We start from the raw sequence: 18,806 nt of genomic DNA, 5'->3' as shown, positions 1-18,806 counted from the left end.
AAAACAGAATAAATAATTTTATGTTTTTATGTGTTGGGAATAGTTGGCGTTTAATTTCATCCTCTTTACAAATATCAATAAGTGCACAGCTTTCTTCATAAGACCACACGACTTCGCGACCTGCCATGTCGAAAAGTTTTGTGTTTCAGCAGTGACGGAACACGGCTGCAGGTATGGCAAGCCCCCAGGGACATTTGCTGAAACGAAACGCAAAGCGGACCGGGACCTCAATGCTTTCACATGTCACAAACAAATCGAACCACAAACGGACCCACAAACGAACCGTTCTCAGACCACCTCTGGAGGTGGTCCGAGTACGGTTCGCTTCTGGGTCCTTTTAAGGGGTCTGAGATCACTTGGTTTGTTCTCATATAGACACTGAACCGCTCCGAGAGCGTTTGGAGGCCTCAAACAAACTAGGTGTGAAAACACCCTAAGATACAGTATGTGAGCAGGGCTAGAGTGTTGAAAGGGTAGCGTTTTTTTAAAAACCTTTGTCTTGGGCACAGGCAGAAAACTTTTGATGAACAAAACAGATTTTTGCACGTACTTGAGAATGTTATGAAGCCAGTATTTCTGTGGTAACTTGATACCACACTATGATGGATATTTTGATTCCCTCTCTGTAGTGAAGAGCTAGTATAAAAGGATAGAAACGCTAGTAAATGGGGAAGAGACCTGACTGACAGTCAAATGGAATATGTAGTTTTATATTGTGTGAATAGTTGTTCTTTCTTTTCGAATGAACATTTCTAATGCAAAACCTCCTGTTTACAAACAAACAACAACCAAAATAACTTTAAATTGCATAATGTTTATTTCTCTGAACAAACTTTATATAAAACTTGTTATTTTGTCTGAAGTAAGTTACATTATAAATCCTAAAAAGAATTCAGTCAAATTCTGCACTAGTGTAAGGGGTGAATGGACCGAACAGGCAGGGTAATGGAAAATGTTGTTTCAGAGTAAATATAGACGATTGACCACAAAGTTTTCTCTTTTTCAGGGGTGAAAAAATAGCACACTTCTGTATCTGCTGATTGTGTTATAACCACAAACACTGCACGTTCAACAGCTCGCATGTTTGTCTCTGTTACCAATGGGTTAATACATCACTTTATCTTTAGACATGTTTTAAAAGACATGCATTCCCTGGAATAAGGAAGTCACAGACTTAGATCTGGGGTGAAGCAATATAGCAGTTCAAACTGTCTCCTTCTTATCATTTTGGTTTAGGAAATAGAACATTGTTGAGAGAAAACCCTGCCTATGCCAGTCCCAAAACCTGGATATGAGATTAGGAGTCCCTGAAATCCCTGTAGACCACTGAATATTGGGAATAAACTGTTATGGGCTGTAAGGTGAAGCCGTTTTTCGTTTCATCCTGTTCCCATATATGGGGCACTAAATTCTTTCCATTCCAATAAAAAGAGCTATTGGTTTTGAGCAAGTTCTCCATGTATAATCCAGCAGTTTATTTTTTATTAGTGTTTAAAGTTGGCAATATTTCCTTTATCGCGTAATCATATTTTGATCATGAGTGATGCGAAGCACAACCAATGTAGGAAGCACAACCAATAAGGTGGAACGATTTTTGGAACGATGAATCCAAGATGCCTGTGCCCTTGTTGTCAGCATTGAGTAGTGAAGAAGAGGAAATTACAGTCAGACCTCATTCTAAACTCCGTAAAAAGGATTATAAACAATGCAATATGCATCTCGAGGAGGAACGCAGTGCCAGGCTATTCCCAAAAATACCGCTATGCTCCTAATAGAAGCGCAACATATTTCACCCTGTGACAGAGTGAACTGTGCCTATGGTCAGCATGACAATACACACTATACTTTCACGTCTCCTCTGTTTCTTGCTACAGCGCTGTGGGTGCACACACATGCTGGTAGCACGCCGCTCGCGCGCGCACACACACACACACACACACGCGCACACACACACACACACACACACACACACACACACGAAGAACGAGTGAGATCCAACATCCAGCTAGCCTGTCCAGTCGTCACTCGGGCCCAAGCTAAGATGGGACTGCAGCCGTTGCCTGACATGGACAGTAGCTTGTTGCAGGGCGGGACCAAGGGGCCCAGAAAATCACGTCGCCAACGTCGGCTGGAGAAAGGACTTGGTACCCCGGTGCCGAAAAGTCCCAAAACTGTCAGCATTGAGTAGTGAAGAAGAGGAAATTACAGTCAGACCTCATTCTAAACTCCGTAAAAAGGATTATAAACAATGCAATATGCATCTCGCGTCCATAAAGAAAGAAGAAACGAAGGATTTTACACACACACACGACGGGATACATACAGAAATGGCGTCAAACGGTGGCTTGGTTTGCATGGTGAGAATCAGAGAATAGCAGAAACATACAAACATTGTCTAGAAATTGAATTTGAAAATGTTCCCGAAGACGCTGGGTTTCATTTCACTTGCTACAGGCGTTTTATTGACAAAAAGCGCCTGGATGCGGCAGAGAAACCTGTCATACAGCATCCTGAAATTCAAGATGCTCACAAAGACCAGTCTATGTCATCGAGTTGTAGTACCTCAACAACTGAATGTCCTAAAAAGAAACAGGTCCATGACAGGCTGCCAGTAGCTTGTGCAGGTCCTGTGCTTCCTGCCTTGTGCATCATTTATAAGAAAACGGACAAGTACATTACTGTGGCAGGCAAACGACAGAAGGACCATCTTTCACAGGCAGAAACATTGTGTGCAGGTGGGTACACACACACACACACACACACACACACACACACACACACACACACACACACACACACAAACAAGTTTTAACTTTAACGTTTTATGCTATATGCTGGATACCATGGCTAAATTAAAATTACAATTACATCATTTATGTAATGTTTACAAATTATTTATTGTTTTGCATACAGCTACAACCAAAATACTCAATATTGTTTAACGGTTAACCGTTTTTATATAATGGTTTTTATTTACAATCTCGTTTTTTATTGTATAATATAATATTTATTTACAGGCCAGTTGCTGAAAGCTGCTGAGATGAAGGAAGACACTAGCATTCTTGTGCATATTCTAGACAAAGACACCTCTGTCTGGAGGTGCGATACCACAAGTCCTGTTACAGACAGTACACCAGGTTCTTGACGAAGTCTACTGCAACAGTTCCTGGGACCTCAGAAGAACAGTGAGTTAATATATTGCATTATCAAATGATAATTAAAAATTAATTTTAAAGGTAAACCATCTATCTGCATAGTCTGTATATTTGTCTGTAAACACAGTTTTGACTGCACAAGTAATTCACAGTAATTCAATATGATCAAATGTGTAGTGGTTTGTGAAGGGTGAATGAACAAGTAATGTTTTATTACCAATTATAATATTGTATATTTAAAATGGAAGCCAGTGTGAAATAGTTATGGTAATATCATTATAAAGTTAAAGTAATATCATATATAATCTTTTCTGTGTTTTCTTTTCAGAAATGAGCCAACCTTCGATATCAGCTACAAGATCTTCTGTGAGAGGATCATCCGTCATAGAATAAGTGTAAACCAAGAGGTGCTGACAATAATGCAGCTAAAAAGGATCTTTTAAAATCTTGTGAAAGAACATCTTGAACAAGATCTTGATGCTACAAACTACAGGTACCGTATCTTTCGGACTATAAGCTGCTACTTTTTTCCCCACGTTTTGAACCCTGCGGCTTAAACAACGAAGCGGCTAATTTATGTATTTTTCCTGGGTTTTCTTCAAGCCAAAAGACTGAACCCCATAACATTAGTCCAATTAAGTTTCCGAACGGTAACGAAAAAAACGCACCTCACCTGTGTTTTGAGCTGCATGGCTTTGGGAGAAAAACTTCTACCAGTGGCGCACGATGATGACAAAAGATAAACTCCCCAGAGAAATACAGTGGTACCTTGACCTACGAGTTTAATTCGTTCTGTGGACGAGCTGGTAAACTTAATTTGCTCGCACATCAAATCAGTTTTCCATATTGAAAATACTTAAAATGGCATTAATCCGTTCCAACCCTTAAAATGACCCCGTTTTTATGTTTCATGTTATTAAATTGGAAAATACATTTCTAAATAACAAATCTTGTATAAAAACATAATAGAAAGAGTATGTAAAGATATAATAAGGTTTTATTCAGTGTATTTTCCTTGGAGATGAGACGACTTGAGCTAACGAAAACGCCGGTGGGGTGTGTGTGTGTGTGTGTGTGTGTGAAGGGGGGGAGAGGCGATAAGCGGAGGCGGAGGAAAAACTTGTTTTTTACTATCACTCCTGTACACTACGTATCCCTAAACTTTTAACATTTTTACTTTTTCTTCTTTGCTTATCTTAATTTTCGTCACAGTCTTCTCTTTCTGGCTTCGCTTCGTCATCTAGCAGCGGCGTCTCGAGCTCGTACCTTAATTTTTTGCTTGCGTAAAAAAGGAAAACTCGTACATTAATGCACTCGTAGGTCAAGGTACCACTGTAGTTGTGAAAGGAAGGAGGAAAACAGTGAACAATGACTTACTTGGTCGGCTACTGTTTAGATACAAGCCGTTGTAACGCGTTGAGTCTGGGTGAAGGGAGAGCTCGCTAACTCCAGTTTTTCACCAAAAATCATATAAGCACAGACAGGTTTCCAAAACTCGTGCTTTTTTATTTTTCTTGGCAACAGCGTTATGGGTTAGTCAAAGAAACTTAGAAATGAGCATCAGAAAATAAAAAGGACATAATCCTCAGTCTCCATACACGCAGTAATACTGGAGGAACGCAGTGCCAGGCTATTCCCAAAAATACCGCTATGCTCCTAATAGAAGCGCAACATATTTCACCCTGTGACAGAGTGAACTGTGCCTATGGTCAGCATGACAATACACACTATACTTTCACGTCTCCTCTGTTTCTTGCTACAGCGCTGTGGGTGCACACACATGCTGGTAGCAGGCCGCTCGCGCGCACACACACACACACACACACACACACACACACACACACACACACACACACACACACACACACGAAGAACGAGTGAGATCCAACATCCAGCTAGCCTGTCCAGTCGTCACTCGGGCCCAAGCTAAGATGGGACTGCAGCCGTTGCCTGACATGGACAGTAGCTTGTTGCAGGGCGGGACCAAGGGGCCCAGAAAATCACGTCGCCAACGTCGGCTGGAGAAAGGACTTGGTACCCCGGTGCCGGAGAGTAAAACCGAAGGACTGGAGGTCAGTGGATGGACTGTACTGGTAAACATCGCGTAGCTGCAGCGCGCAGACGAGTCGTTAAAACCTTTATTTGAGAAAGCGTTGCAAGGCAAGCAAGCGGACGTGTGTGGGGAGCTGTACGTCATAAACAACGATATACTTTATATGCAAGCATCGGATGTAACCAGGTTGGTGGTGCCGAGATGTTGTCGCCCTGTGGTGCTGCATCTAGCACATACAGTTCCCTGGGCGGGACATCTGGCTCTGCAGAAGACCTACGCACGTATCAGCTCACGATTCGTCTGGCCGGCGTTGTACACGGATGTACAAAAGTACTGCACCACATGCCCCACCTGTCAGCAGACTAGTGCTGTGCGACGACGAGACAGGGCCCCTCTACAACCATTGCCCGTAATCTCTGTCCCATTCCCATTCGCTATGGACATAGTAGGGCCACTGGAGAAGAGCAGTACAGGATATCAGTATATCCTTGTCATTAGTGACTACGCCACTAGGTACCCAGAGGCATTTCCTCTCCGCTCCATCACCACCCCTAAGATCATAAATGCTCTAATTCAGCTGTTTTCTCGGGTGGGAATCCCAGGAGAGATCCTCACGGACCAAGGGACTAACTTCACCTAAAAGCTGATGAAACAGTTACACTGACAGCTGGGGATCACCGCTATCAAGACCAGTCCATACCACCATCAGACAGATGGACTGGTGAAGCGCTTCACTAAAACGTTCGAAAGCATGCTGTGGAAGTTTGTGTCAGACACTGGAAGGGACTGGGACAAATGGCTACCTTTCGTGCTATTTGCCTACCGGGAGGTGCCACAAGCATCGACTGGCTTCTCACCCTTCGAGCTCCTGTATGGTTGGCAGGTCCAAGGACCTCTGGATCTCCTCCGGAGAAACTGGAAGGACCCTTGTTTAGAAAATAAGGCTGAAAAGGGCATAGTCCAGTACATCCTAGAGATGATGGATCGTCTGGAAAACTACAGGAAGCTGGCAAAAGGCTCAAAAGTACCAGAAGACGTGGTATGACCAGCAAGCCCGTTCCAGAGAGCTACGACCAGGACAGAAAGTACTGTTGTTGCTGCCAACGTCCACGAGTAAGCTCCTTATGAAGTGGCAGGGGCACTACAGTGTGGTACGGAGGATGGGGCAGACATCGTACGAGATCTATCATCCTGACAAAGGCAAGGCAAAGCAAACTTACCATATTAACCTGCTGAAGGAGTGGAAAGAGCCTCCCAGCGAAAAGGCAGACCCGGTACGCTCATTCAGAAGGTGGAGGAAGATCAGGAGGAGGATCATCCGGAACCAAAGGCTAGCGGGCAGACACAGCCAGCAGAGGTAGACCTCGGACACCTGGAGGCACCCAAACAGGCTGAGCTGCAAACGCTCTTTGGACGATACCCGGCGTTGTTTCGTCAGAGGCCTGCACGGACCAACCTGGTACACCACAAGATCCGCCTGACAAATACAACCCCATCTCGACAGAGACCGTATCGGGTACCTGAGAGGCTGGTGGCACCACTGAAGGCGGAAGTTAGGACTATGCTGGAGATGGGAGTAATCGAGCTGTCAAGCAGTGAATGGAGTAGTCCGGTGGTCATCGTACCGAAGAAGGATAACACCCTCCGCATCTGCATTGACTTCCGTCAATTAAACTCCCAGTCCCAGTTCGACGCGTACCCGATGCCACGCATTGATGATTTGCTGGAAAAGATCGGGGGAGCCAAGTACGTGACCACCTTGGACCTGTGTAAGGGATATTGGCAGGTGCCTCTGGAAAAGACGTCCCGACCTTACACAGCATTCAGGACCCCACTTGGACTGTTCCAGTTCACGGTTCTTCCCTTCGGCCTACACGGGGCACCAGCAACGTTCCAAAGGTTGATGGACCAAGTGCTGCAAGGCGGGGAAGAATGGTCGGCCGCATATCTGGACGATGTGGTGGTCCATAGTGAGACCTTGGCTGATCACCTGAACCACCTCGAGCAGACTCTGAGGAGGATCCAGAAGGCAGGCCTGACACTGAACATGGCTAAATGTGTGTGGGCCGTGGCTGAGGCAGACTACCTGGGTTACCGATTGGGTGACGGAGAGCTGAGGCCGCAAGTGGACAAGGTGGAAGCCATTCGCAACAGCCCGAGGCCTACAACTAAGAAGGAGGTCAGGTCCTTCTTAGGACTGGTGGGATGGTACCGGCGGTTCTTTCCAATTTTCTCCACCACTGCAGGACCGCTGACCGACCTGCTGGGAAAGGCGGTGAAGAACCCTATAAGGTGGACTAACGACTGCGAGACAGCCTTCGTCCCCCTGAAGGAAAGAATGTGTGCAGAGCCTGTCCTACGCAGTCCAGACTTCACACAGCGGTTCACCGTCCAGGTTGATGCATCTACGGTGGGCATTGGAGCAGTCTTGACCCAGGGTGAGGAAGGCAACCAGAGACCAGTCGCCTTTCTGAGTCGGAAACTGCTGCCACGTGAAACCCGGTACTCCACTATTGAAAAGGAATGCCTGGCAATCAAGTGGGCCCTGGAGAGTCTGAAGTACTATCTGCTAGGAAGAGAATTCACCCTGGAAACAGACCACAGAGCATTAAACTGGATCCACACCATGAAGGACCACAATGCTCGGGTGACCAGGTGGTTCCTTTCCTTGCAGCCATACAACTTCAGAATCAGACATCGTCCAGGGAAACAGAACCTGACTGCTGACTACCTGTCTCGCCACCCGGCAAGCTTGCGGCTTGCAGATGGGGAAGGTGATGTGACAGAGTGAACTGTCCCTATGGTCAGCATGACAATACACACTATACTTTCACGTCTCCTCTGTTTCTTGCTACAGCGCTGTGGGTGCACAAACACGCTGGTAGCACGCCGCTCGCACACACACACACACACACACACACACACACACACACACACACACACACTCGCTTCATTCTTTCATCTCTCATCCCGGACAATAAGCGCACACACACACACACACACACACACACACACACACACACACACACACACAAACGGAAGGACTTCCTAAAACTTTGTGTACTCACCTGTTTGTTGCGTCGGTCTTCCGGGTTGGGCTTGGATGGCAGCCAACCGGAGCGCTGAATAGCGGCTGGCTTTAAAGCGCCAGCGCTACGTCACGCATGCGCGGCAAAACCGGAAGTCGGCAAATTTATGTTGATGGGCCATTTTTTTTTTGTGGGTGATTATTATTATTATTGACATTGTTGTAATTTTCGTTATCATTATTAATGTTATTATTAGTGTTGTTATTGTTATTATGTTTATTATTTATTATGATATTTATATTGTTATTAAGCCCCTTTGGGTGAAATTGGGTAAAACCAAACCCCTTTGGGTGAAACGGTTGAGTCCAAGGGGAGGGGCTAACACTTTATAAACCAGTCTCCCAAGTCAATTGAGGGGAGTGGTAGGAGTGGTGCATTGTGGGGAGAACGAGGTCTGAGAAGCATTGTAGTGAATGCACATGAGCAGGTGCACCTATTTTGTATATAGATTTCTTTACTTTCATCATAATTGTCTTTGTGTTGTTATTTTGCCACTTTTTCTTTCATGGGGTATTGTATATAATTTGGACTTTGCACTTGAGCACGCTGAAAATAAACACCACTTTACACGGAACATCACAGCGAGTATTGCCATCATTTGGGTAGAAGGCGAACCCGTAAGTCCGCTCTACCACACACCCGTTACACCGTGTGTAAAGTGTCTTTCCTTAAAGCCTGTGTAAAGTTCATTAGTGTAGACACCTTCGGCTTATAGACAAGTGCGGCCTATTTATGTTAAAAATAAAAATATTTGTCAAATTCAGTGGGTGCGGCTTTTATAAGGGTGCGCTTTATAGTCCGGAAATTATGGTAATTAAAACACCACAAGTTTCTATTTATTACACAGCTTTGAAAACAATGTTTATGCAACATTTTGTTTTTTTTCTTACAAAAATTGGATTTATGATAATGATAATCATATTATATAACGTGTAGAAGCTGGTACACAGTGTATTTTAATTAAGTTGTTTTCAGTGGGAATATATCTTTATTTATACTGTTGTAATCCTCTTTCGATGTATCTTTGTTTCAGGCAGGATAAATTGAAGAGGAGGCTGAGTCGTGATTTCACCCAGCTGGTGTTTCACTCACCCAACAAGCGCAACATCAGTGAGCTGGTTTTTGTTGAGACACTGTCTGCAGATAAGCTGACTGACAGGCTCCCTCATTTATTAGGTACAGAAACAACCGAGTCAACTGAGGTAACTAGCCAAAGTGACGGTGAAAACACGTCAAGTAAAACAGCGGGTCCTCAAAGACAAACTTCAGTGGGCTCTATCAATACTATAGAGGACACACGGGCACTTTATAATGCAGCATTGATATTAAAGATGCTCCTATGTGACTCTCCCGGTATAACATGTCCATGGCCACCCACATCAGATGATTTAAATGTGAGTAAAGCAAAATCTGTTGTGCCACTCGAACTGTACAATCTAATTCCCTGGATTATTGGTGCAACTGAGAACCCAACACTGGCCCATTATGTTGATATAACAGATGATTTGAACCTAAAAGTGATATCTATTTGTCAAGACATTGTGTATCTTGCATCTAAGGGCCGGAGGCAAACACCCAAATCATTGTGTCTTTGGTCTAACCATTCGCCATTTAACTGGTTTTTCACAGATTGTGTCACTTCTAAATAGACTAGGGCATTGTGCATCATGGGACACAGTTGTCAGTCTAGACAGTAGCCTTGCCCAACTTCAACAAGTAGAGGGCAGAGACAAAATACCAAAGGGGTTTTCAAAGACTGTTCATACAATACTTGTGTGGGACAATATTGACTTTGGGGAGGAGACATTATCAGGTCATGGAACTACTCACCACACAAATGGGATTATGCTTCAAAGTTCTGTAGTTCAACCTGTGTCAACAAAAAACAGACAACTACTACAAAAGGGAGTTTCCTCATTGGCAAGAAAACGAGGATCATTGATTTGGCTAAGCTGTCATCAGCTCTTAGCACCATTGTGTGTTTGGCACTTATTGGGATCCATACCTTTTTAGGTTGTGACTCTACAAGTGCCTTTTATGGCAAAGGCAAAAGAAAGGCATTTTCTGTTGCTTATGAGAAAGAGAAATAACTGAATGCATTTACAAATCTGGGTAAAAGTTTTAACCTGGACCAGTCTACCTTTGACATACTTTGCAAATATGTGTGCCACCTCTAAGGCCAGTCATCTGCTGAAAATGTGAATGATGCAAGATACAAAGCATTCTGCATGGCATCATCGGCTTTGCCAGAACTATCCATGCCCACGACAAGTGATGCCCTCCACCAACACTGCAAAAGGGCAAACTACCAAGCAGTCATAATGAGACATTCTCTGAAAGGTATAATGTGTGCCCCTTCACCCATTGGCAATGGATGGCACCTCGAGGATGGGGAGTTAACAGTGACCTGGATGACTAGAAATCCTGCACCTGAAAGTGTTTTGCAGGTAGTCCACTGCAGTTACAAGCAAAGCAAATGTGCGACTGGAAGATGTTCCTGTATGTCTGCAAGACTTTCTTGTACTGATTTTTGTCGCTGCCAAAATTGTGCAAATGTTTCAAAGGAAACAGAGGAAAGCGCTACATGGGATGATGGCTCTGATGATGATACTTATGATTAAAGATGTGCTGTGCATTATCTTAAGCTTATTTTTAGTTGTAATGAATCTGTTGTGGAATTGTTAATTTTTGGCATTATTTATAATTATTGGGGGGGGGGTCGCATTTTGAGTGATTTCAGAAAACATGGGACAAAGTGTGCTGCTTGTTTATGTTTCTGTGATTACACATTACACAAAATTTGATGTATAATACATACATATTTCCTACAAATTTTCCATATTTGATGGTCTACTTTCACACTTGAGTGTTTAATGCACCAACACCTTTCTCAAATGTTTAGGTACATGTATAAAGGTCAATTTGATTTTATGTTGCTAAAATGAAAAATAAAGTTATAAGCAAAGCCAGCAGCATAAGATTTAAGTTTTTTTTTTTTATTCACAATTATACACATTTATGGATCGTGACAAAAAACTGGAGGATTTTTTGTGGAGAACTTTTAACATTAAGTCCAAAAGGGTGTTGTCTATGCAAAAATGCCTTTAAAAAGTAGTGCCCAGACGTGGGAAGAAAAATCACTTTCTAGCCACTTTTTCCTAGTTCACCTTATGGCCTATTATGTGCTTCATGAGACATGTAAATCGGCATACCTTGTTTGCCTGCAGTGACAAAATAAGATGGACCTGAAAAGAACTGTACCTATACTCCTGGGCAAAAGAAAATAGGCCCAGCTCAAAATGACAAAATTTTAAAATTGTAGTGGTTTTAACATAAAAAAAAATATTTTTTAGGTCAATGTAGGTTTTGTCATTTCAACTGTACAGTTGGAACAGTACCCAGTGAAACAATTAGTGTAAAAGTGTAATAGTGTAAAAAAAAAGGGTGTATTTTTATATATCTGTTAATGAGGAGCAAACACGTTATTTTAATCACTTTAGTTTTTTTGTGCTTTTTTAAATATACATGACCAAGTGCTCAGTTTGTGCACTACATTGATTATTAAAAATGTTCTATCGCTTAATATTTACAGCATTTATCACTCTCTCTCATCCAGAGCAAAGTACAAAAGTGCTTTGAGTCTCTATCAATAAATAATAATGAATACATCTGTCAGGGATTCACCCTGCCACGCCCCCCTCTGTAGCTGTCAGGGATTCACCCTGCCACGCCCCCGTCTGTAGCTGTCAGAGATCCACCCTGCCACGCCCCCCTCGATAGCAGTCACGCTGCTTCCCAAGATTACCGACAGCTGTGGCTCATGAAAGATCAGACTACATAAACTCACGTTCTTGAGTCACAGGCTGTCGGTCGTTATATTGTCAAGCTGGACAATCGCGTGGCTGCTTGACCGCCGGCTGTATATGCGAATTCCACTTCCGACTTGGATTACTCATTGCCGAAGGCTTTATGGATTATGCTTGGGACATTCGAACTCATAGCGGACAACGCGTATCGAGCGGATGTCTTTGTTTGTTGTTTTCAACGGCTTATGAGTGTTTCTGTGTTGTACGGTTGTTGAAATAAAAGGACAATGATCGGACTATATCGGCTTCCGCGTCTGCAGCCTGACAGAACGACCGACCTATACCGAACGCGGATTCGCCATTCCGCGATTCCGACCGCAACGGATCGGCAGCTGAACCCGGCTTCGGATTTCCTCCGGAAGCTCAGTGCCGCTTCTCGCGGTTCAGATCCACAGAAGCCGGATCATGAGAGCGCGGCTGCGCCACGCCCCTCAGAGAGCGCGAGGGGATTACCGGCTCGTTACTCGGGGAAAAAAGACGAATTGGGCGGATTTCTGCAAGGCATCGGCGAGTATGTGGCTGTTAACATTTCCCGGTTTCCTTCCGAACGAGCCAAGATTGCCCTCTGTATTTCCCTCCTGTCTGGAGAAGTTCTTGCCAAAGCCAGCTCACTATGGAGCGCCAAAGGGGGCAAATTCGGCTCACTCGCCGAATTCAGCGGGCTGCTTCTGGGGAAGTTGGGGATAGAGGTGGTGGATCTCCACTACAGTCCCCTTGAGGAGGAAGGTGCTCCATTCCAAGGTTCTCAAGAGCACGCGGCTCCGTGCCGGGTCTCCCATGAGCCTGCAGCTCAGCCCCAATGTTTTGATGAGAGGGCTGCTTCATCTCAGGGTCTCTACCAGCGTGCTGCTGTGTTCCGGGGTTCTCGTGGACGCACCACACCATCTCCGAGCGTCGGCGAGCACACCATGCCGTCACAGAGCTTCTACAGGCGTGCCGCTCTGTTCCGAGGTTCCCGTGGGCGTGCCACGCCACCACAGTGTCTCCAGGAGCGTGCTTTCCCGCCACAGTGTCTCCAGGAGCGTGCTTTCCCGCCGCCACAGAGTCTTCACGAGAGCGCCGCGCCGCCACAGAGTCTTCACGAGAGCGCCGCGCCGCCACAGAGTCTTCACGAGAGCGCCGCGCCGCCACAGAGTCTTCACGAGAGCGCCGTGCAGCCACAGAGTCTTCACGAGAGCGCCGTGCCGCCACAGAGTCTTCACGAGAGCGCCGCGCCGCCACAGAGTCTCCAGGAGCATGCTTTCCCGCCGCCACAGAGTCGTCACGAGAGCGCCGCGCCGCCACAGAGTCTCCAGGAGCATGCTTTCCCGCCGCCACAGAGTCGTCACGAGAGCGCCGCGCCGCCACAGAGTCTCCAGGAGCATGCGTTCCCGCCACCACAGAGTCGTCACGAGAGCGCCGCGCCGCCACAGAGCCTCCAGGAGCATGCTTTCCCGCCACAGAGTCGTCACGAGAGCGCCGCGCCGACACCTCCGGTCACAGAAGGCGAAGTGACTCCTCCGAGTCCCTTTCCAGACGACTCCCCATCCCAGAGCCCCTTCCAAGGCGACATCTCGCCCATGGAAAGCTCGGCTCCGCTCCAGGTCCCTCCAGAGAGCTCCGCCCAGCTCCAGGTCCCTCCAGAGAGCTCCGCCCAGTTCCAGGTCCCTCCAGAGAGCTCCGCCCAGCTCCAGGTCCCTCCAGAGAGCTCCGCCCAGCTCCAGGTCCCTCCAGAGAGCTCCGCCCAGCTCCAGGCTCCTCAAGAGGGCACGACTCCGCTCCAGGCTCCTCCCGAGAGCTCGTCTCCGCTCCAGGCTCCTCCCGAGAGCTCGTCTCCGCCTCCGAGCGACCCCACGAGCTCGTCTCCGCTTCAGTGTCCCAAAGAGAGCTCCACTGATGTCGTGGACCTCCAGGCGAGCCCTTCTCCGCTCGTGGATCTCCAGGCAGGCTTCACCTCATTTCCAGGCTGCTCAGTAGGCTCCGATCTGCTCCTAAGGGTCCCAAGGAGCGCCCCTACGCCCAGGGGTTTCCCTGTGCACTCACCCCGGCTCCAGGACTGCGAAAGGGAAGTTGAACCGCTGCCCCCGGGTTCCACCGACGGCGACGGCTCACCCCACAGTCCCGCAGAAGGCGACGGCTCACCCCACAGTCCCGCAGAAGGCGACGGCTCGTCTCCAGCGCCCGCAGAAGGCGACGGCTCACCCCACAGTCCCGCAGAAGGCGACAGCTCGCCCCCAGAAGGCGACGGCTCGCCCCCGGGCGCCCGCAGAAGGCGACGGTTCGCCCCCGGGCGCCCGCAGAAGGCGACGGCTCGCCCCCGGGCGCCCGCAGAAGGCGACGGCTCGCCCCCGGGCTCCCGCAGAAGGCGACGGCTCGCCCCCGGGCTCCCGCAGAAGGCGACGGCTCGCCCCCGGGCTCCACAGAAGGCGACGGCTCGCCCCCGGGCTCCACAGAAGGCGACGTCTCGCCCCCGGGTCCTCTTCAGGACGACGGATCGCCCCCGGGATCCCCGCATGGCGACGTCGGTCCTCCAGGTCCCTCTGACGGCGACGTCGGTCCTCCAGGTCCCTCTGACGGCGACGTCGGTTGTCGAGAAATAATTTTAATCAACCTTATCTAGCGGATGTTATAATCAAACTAACATTAATCCATAAAAAAAAAAACCAAATCAAATATAGAACTTATTAGATACAATAGAAGTAGTTTTGATAACACCTATTTAACTATATGTTAATCAAGTCTTTATTTACACCAAGTATAAAATAGTAATAATAAGATATTTACATGTGTGAGTAGGATAGATTCTCTGACTGAATGTTATAAGTGTGTGGAATAGATAAAGAAGGACAGAAAACGACCTTGAGGGAGTTTTAAGCATTTTTATTGGGATAGCAAGGCGGTTGGGCTGCTGCAGCTGCAGGAGACATGAAGGAGTAGCTTGGCCCAAGGCCGGGTGAAGGCACAGGAGCACGTTGGTTTGGCGCAGGAGATGTAGGGGAATAATCATTGGGAGACCAGTGTGAGGGATAGGGAGAAAACGGTGGGGGACAGGAGCCTTCACTGCAGTTGTCATCATAAGCTCGATAGCGGGTAGCAGAGAGATCAGGAGAGGTCTGTGTGCCCATGTCGCGCGACGGCTCACCCCACAGTCCCGCAGAAGGCGACGGCTCGTCTCCAGCGCCCGCAGAAGGCGACGGCTCACCCCACAGTCCCGCAGAAGGCGACGGCTCGCCCCCAGAAGGCGACGGCTCGCCCCCGGGCGCCCGCAAAAGGCGACGGCTCGCCCCCGGGCGCCCGCAGAAGGCGACGGCTCGCCCCCGGGCGCCCGCAGAAGTCGACGGCTCGCCCCCGGGCTCCCGCAGAAGGCGACGGCTCGCCCCCAGGCTCCACAGAAGGCGACGTCTCGCCCCCGGGCTCCACAGAAGGCGACGTCTCGCCCCCGGGTCCTCTTCAGGACGGCGGATCGCCCCCGGGATCCCCGCATGGCGACGTCGGTCCTCCAGGTCCCTCTGACGGCGACGTCGGTCCTCCAGGTCCCTCTGACGGCGACGTCGGTTGTCGAGAAATAATTTTAATCAACCTTATCTAGCGGATGTTATAATCAAACTAACATTAATCCAAAAAAAAAAAACCTAAATCAAATATAGAACTTATTAGATACAATAGAAGTAGTTTTGATAACACCTATTTAACTATATGTTAATCAAGTCTTTATTTACACCAAGTATAAAATAGTAATAATAAGATATTTACATGTGTGAGTAGGATAGATTCTCTGACTGAATGTTATAAGTGTGTGGAATAGATAAAGAAGGACAGAAAACGACCTTGAGGGAGTTTTAAGCATTTTTATTGGGATAGCAAGGCGGTTGGGCTGCTGCAGCTGCAGGAGACATGAAGGAGTAGCTTGGCCCAAGGCCGGGTGAAGGCACAGGAGCACGTTGGTTTGGCGCAGGAGATGTAGGGGAATAATCATAATGTAGGGGAGACCAGTGTGAGGGATAGGGAGAAAACGGTGGGGGACAGGAGCCTTCACTGCAGTTGTCATCATAAGCTCGATAGCGGGTAGCAGAGAGATCAGGAGAGGTCTGTGTGCCCATGTCGCGCGTAGCAGTGCTCTGCACTATGCGAGGAGGCAGATAGGGATTCGCTGGAACAGTTAGGCCAGAGAGTTGTTCAAGGAAATGAGCAAGCTCAGCAGCAAGTGAGGAGAGCTGGAACTGGCGGTATTGTCTGCGAAGAAGACCCATTGGAGATATTCCAGAACGTTTGCGTGGCGGAGCTGAGCAAAAGAGACCAACAGAGATAAGATGTTAGACAGGGTAGCATCACGGTGACTGCTAGGTGTAGGCAAAGGATAACACACATTCAAGAGAAAATTCTATATACTATGCAACAATCGGTTCAGAATGCACAATTAAAATATAACCTGGGCACTTGCAGCTATCAAATAAAATAATATAATCAAGCACATGTATACAGACAATCTAATACACTGAGATAACTCAATTCAATAAATGTAGAATAGCAAACAGCATTATAAAAAGAGTAAAGCATAACACTTACCCATTGCAGGTGCAGGAAGACAAAATAGGCCGCAAAAATGGTGTTCACACTTGGAGGACTGAAAACAGCATATGGTTGGATCCAGAAAAATAAGGGCTTTATACTCACTTATTTTTTTTTATATAAAATCAAGGAAAAGGCCGAATATAAGGGGAATTGGGAAAAAACAGGAACTCCAAATATGGTGTTGTTTGGAGGAATAAGCACCAAGGTCAAAGATAAGGGGAATTGAAAAAAAGAGGGCAAGATCGGAAAATAAGGGGAATTACTCAAGGTGAAGAAATTAGAAAAAATAGAAAGATACGGTGGCTACAGAGTATAAATACAAGCGTGAAACAGACAGTACTTGTACTTCCTCACTTTGGCGTGCTCTATCATTTTGATGTGCTGTTCATTTTGATGTGAGGTACCCATCTTCTATTGAGCTCATTGGAACGTGTATGGAATAAAGAAGTTTGCTTTTACTCATCTGAGACTGAGGATCCTTCATTGGCAGTTTGTGTCTATTATATTTAAGTTTTTCTAGAGCTGGCTGAGCATTATTGGGAATCTTCTGAACAAAAGAATCCACCCTCGATGTGTCGCCTCAGAGACGGGCTCTGAGTTCCGACATATTTAATGGCGCCCAACGTGGGGCCCTGAAGGTCAGCGTAAAGGTCGAAAACCTGAACAGGGGACCGAACATTCTGTGGGCTGCAGCCGCTGACAACAAGATTCAGAGAAAAAGGTAAGCAGACACCTGTTATACTCAAAGTCTGTGATTAGTAACTGTATGCCCATAGGGTTGTCGGCCCCGGGGAGGGTATAGACTGCTGGCCTAGGGTCCAAGAACTATTGGGTGGAAAAAAATTTAGTGTTGTATGAGAAAAAGCAAACATGAAATAAAGTTGAAAAGGTGGAGAGTCACTGCGTATAAGAGGCGCAGGGTGGGACCCACATGAAATAAAGTTGAAAAGGTGGAGAGTCACTGCGTATAAGAGGCGCAGGGTGGGACCCACATGAAATAAAGTTGAAAAGGTGGAGAGTCACTGCGTATAAGAGGCGCAGGGTGGGACCCACATGAAATAAAGTTGAAAAGGTGGAGAGTCACTGCGTATAAGAGGCGCAGGGTGGGACCCACGTAGAACTACGGCTAATTATTTGTACCTTAGTCTGTTAGACTTTCCATATGGTCTAATAGGTTGCAGACTATCAAGGCCGAAATCGCGTAGACCCAAAAGGTGAAGCCTTGGTGATTCGGGTTCAAGTCCCGGTGTGAGAAGATAACACTTCTCATATGGTCTAAAAACAGGATAAGATACCATAGGTCTTTACTAGGGGATCCAGATTCACAAACTGGTGTGGAAAGGGTACATTTAAAAGGTTGTGAGTTGTTAGTATAAGAGTAAAAAGGCTCGGAGAGTCACCGTAATGAGTACGGGGTGGGACCCGAGGATATGAAGTGATGGCCATGGGTACATGTACGTTGTGTTAACTGCAGTGTGTAAATATTTTGCTGTCATATTATTTGTAAAGAGTGTGTTTGTGAAAGCCGGATTGAAGAGTGTATTTCTATGAATGCTTGTGTGCTGTCTGTAGATGAAATTGTGATTATACTTGTATTATTGTCATATCTGTATTATTAATAAAATAGTATGGTATACACACACACGCGTTAAAGTACAGGAGAGCTGCGCGTGGACGAGAGACGGAGCAGAGAAGGAGGGGGCGCGGGCACGCGCATACAGACACGGAGCGCACGAGGGAGGGTGCGCATGCGCATAGGCGCACGGAGCATAGTACACACACACACACACACACACACACACGCAGCGCGATTGAATAAAGAATAAATAAATAAATAAACAAGTAAATAAAATAAAGAGAATATAGCAAAATAAATGCGTGAACTTGATGGACATAGAGATAGAAACGAACGGACTTAGAACCCATTTTTGGGACGAAAGGACATACAAAGATAGAAACGGTATAGAGAGGAGACAGACAGAGAAGCAGATACAAGACAAATTGTGGGCTATTACACGTTTACATGGTATAGAGGTATTACACCAGATATTTCCAGAGGAAAACTGGTATGAAAAAATAAGAAGCATCTGGA

At 46.7% G+C, this 18,806-nt stretch overlaps 1 long non-coding RNA gene across 2 annotated transcripts in view; it reads left to right on the top strand.

The window, feature by feature from the left end:
- Positions 1-18,806, top strand: part of LOC310728963 — a 73,231-nt gene that overhangs the window by 5,556 nt on the left and 48,869 nt on the right. Inside the window, exons 2-5 of one of the 2 annotated variants that reach the window (XR_014534407.1) lie at positions 439-1,644; positions 2,189-2,735; positions 3,018-3,185; positions 3,484-3,648. This is a non-coding gene — a long non-coding RNA (uncharacterized lncRNA). Of the gene's footprint in view, positions 1-438; positions 1,645-2,172; positions 2,736-3,017; positions 3,186-3,483; positions 3,649-18,806 lie in introns of those variants that run through there. The other variant, XR_014534408.1, reaches the window with a different exon arrangement.

Source organism: Silurus aristotelis (assembly GCF_946808225.1).
Source record: "Silurus aristotelis genome assembly, chromosome: 7".
NCBI classification, from domain to species: domain Eukaryota; kingdom Metazoa; phylum Chordata; class Actinopteri; order Siluriformes; family Siluridae; genus Silurus; species Silurus aristotelis.
This window is presented reverse-complemented; position numbering and strand designations above follow the sequence as displayed.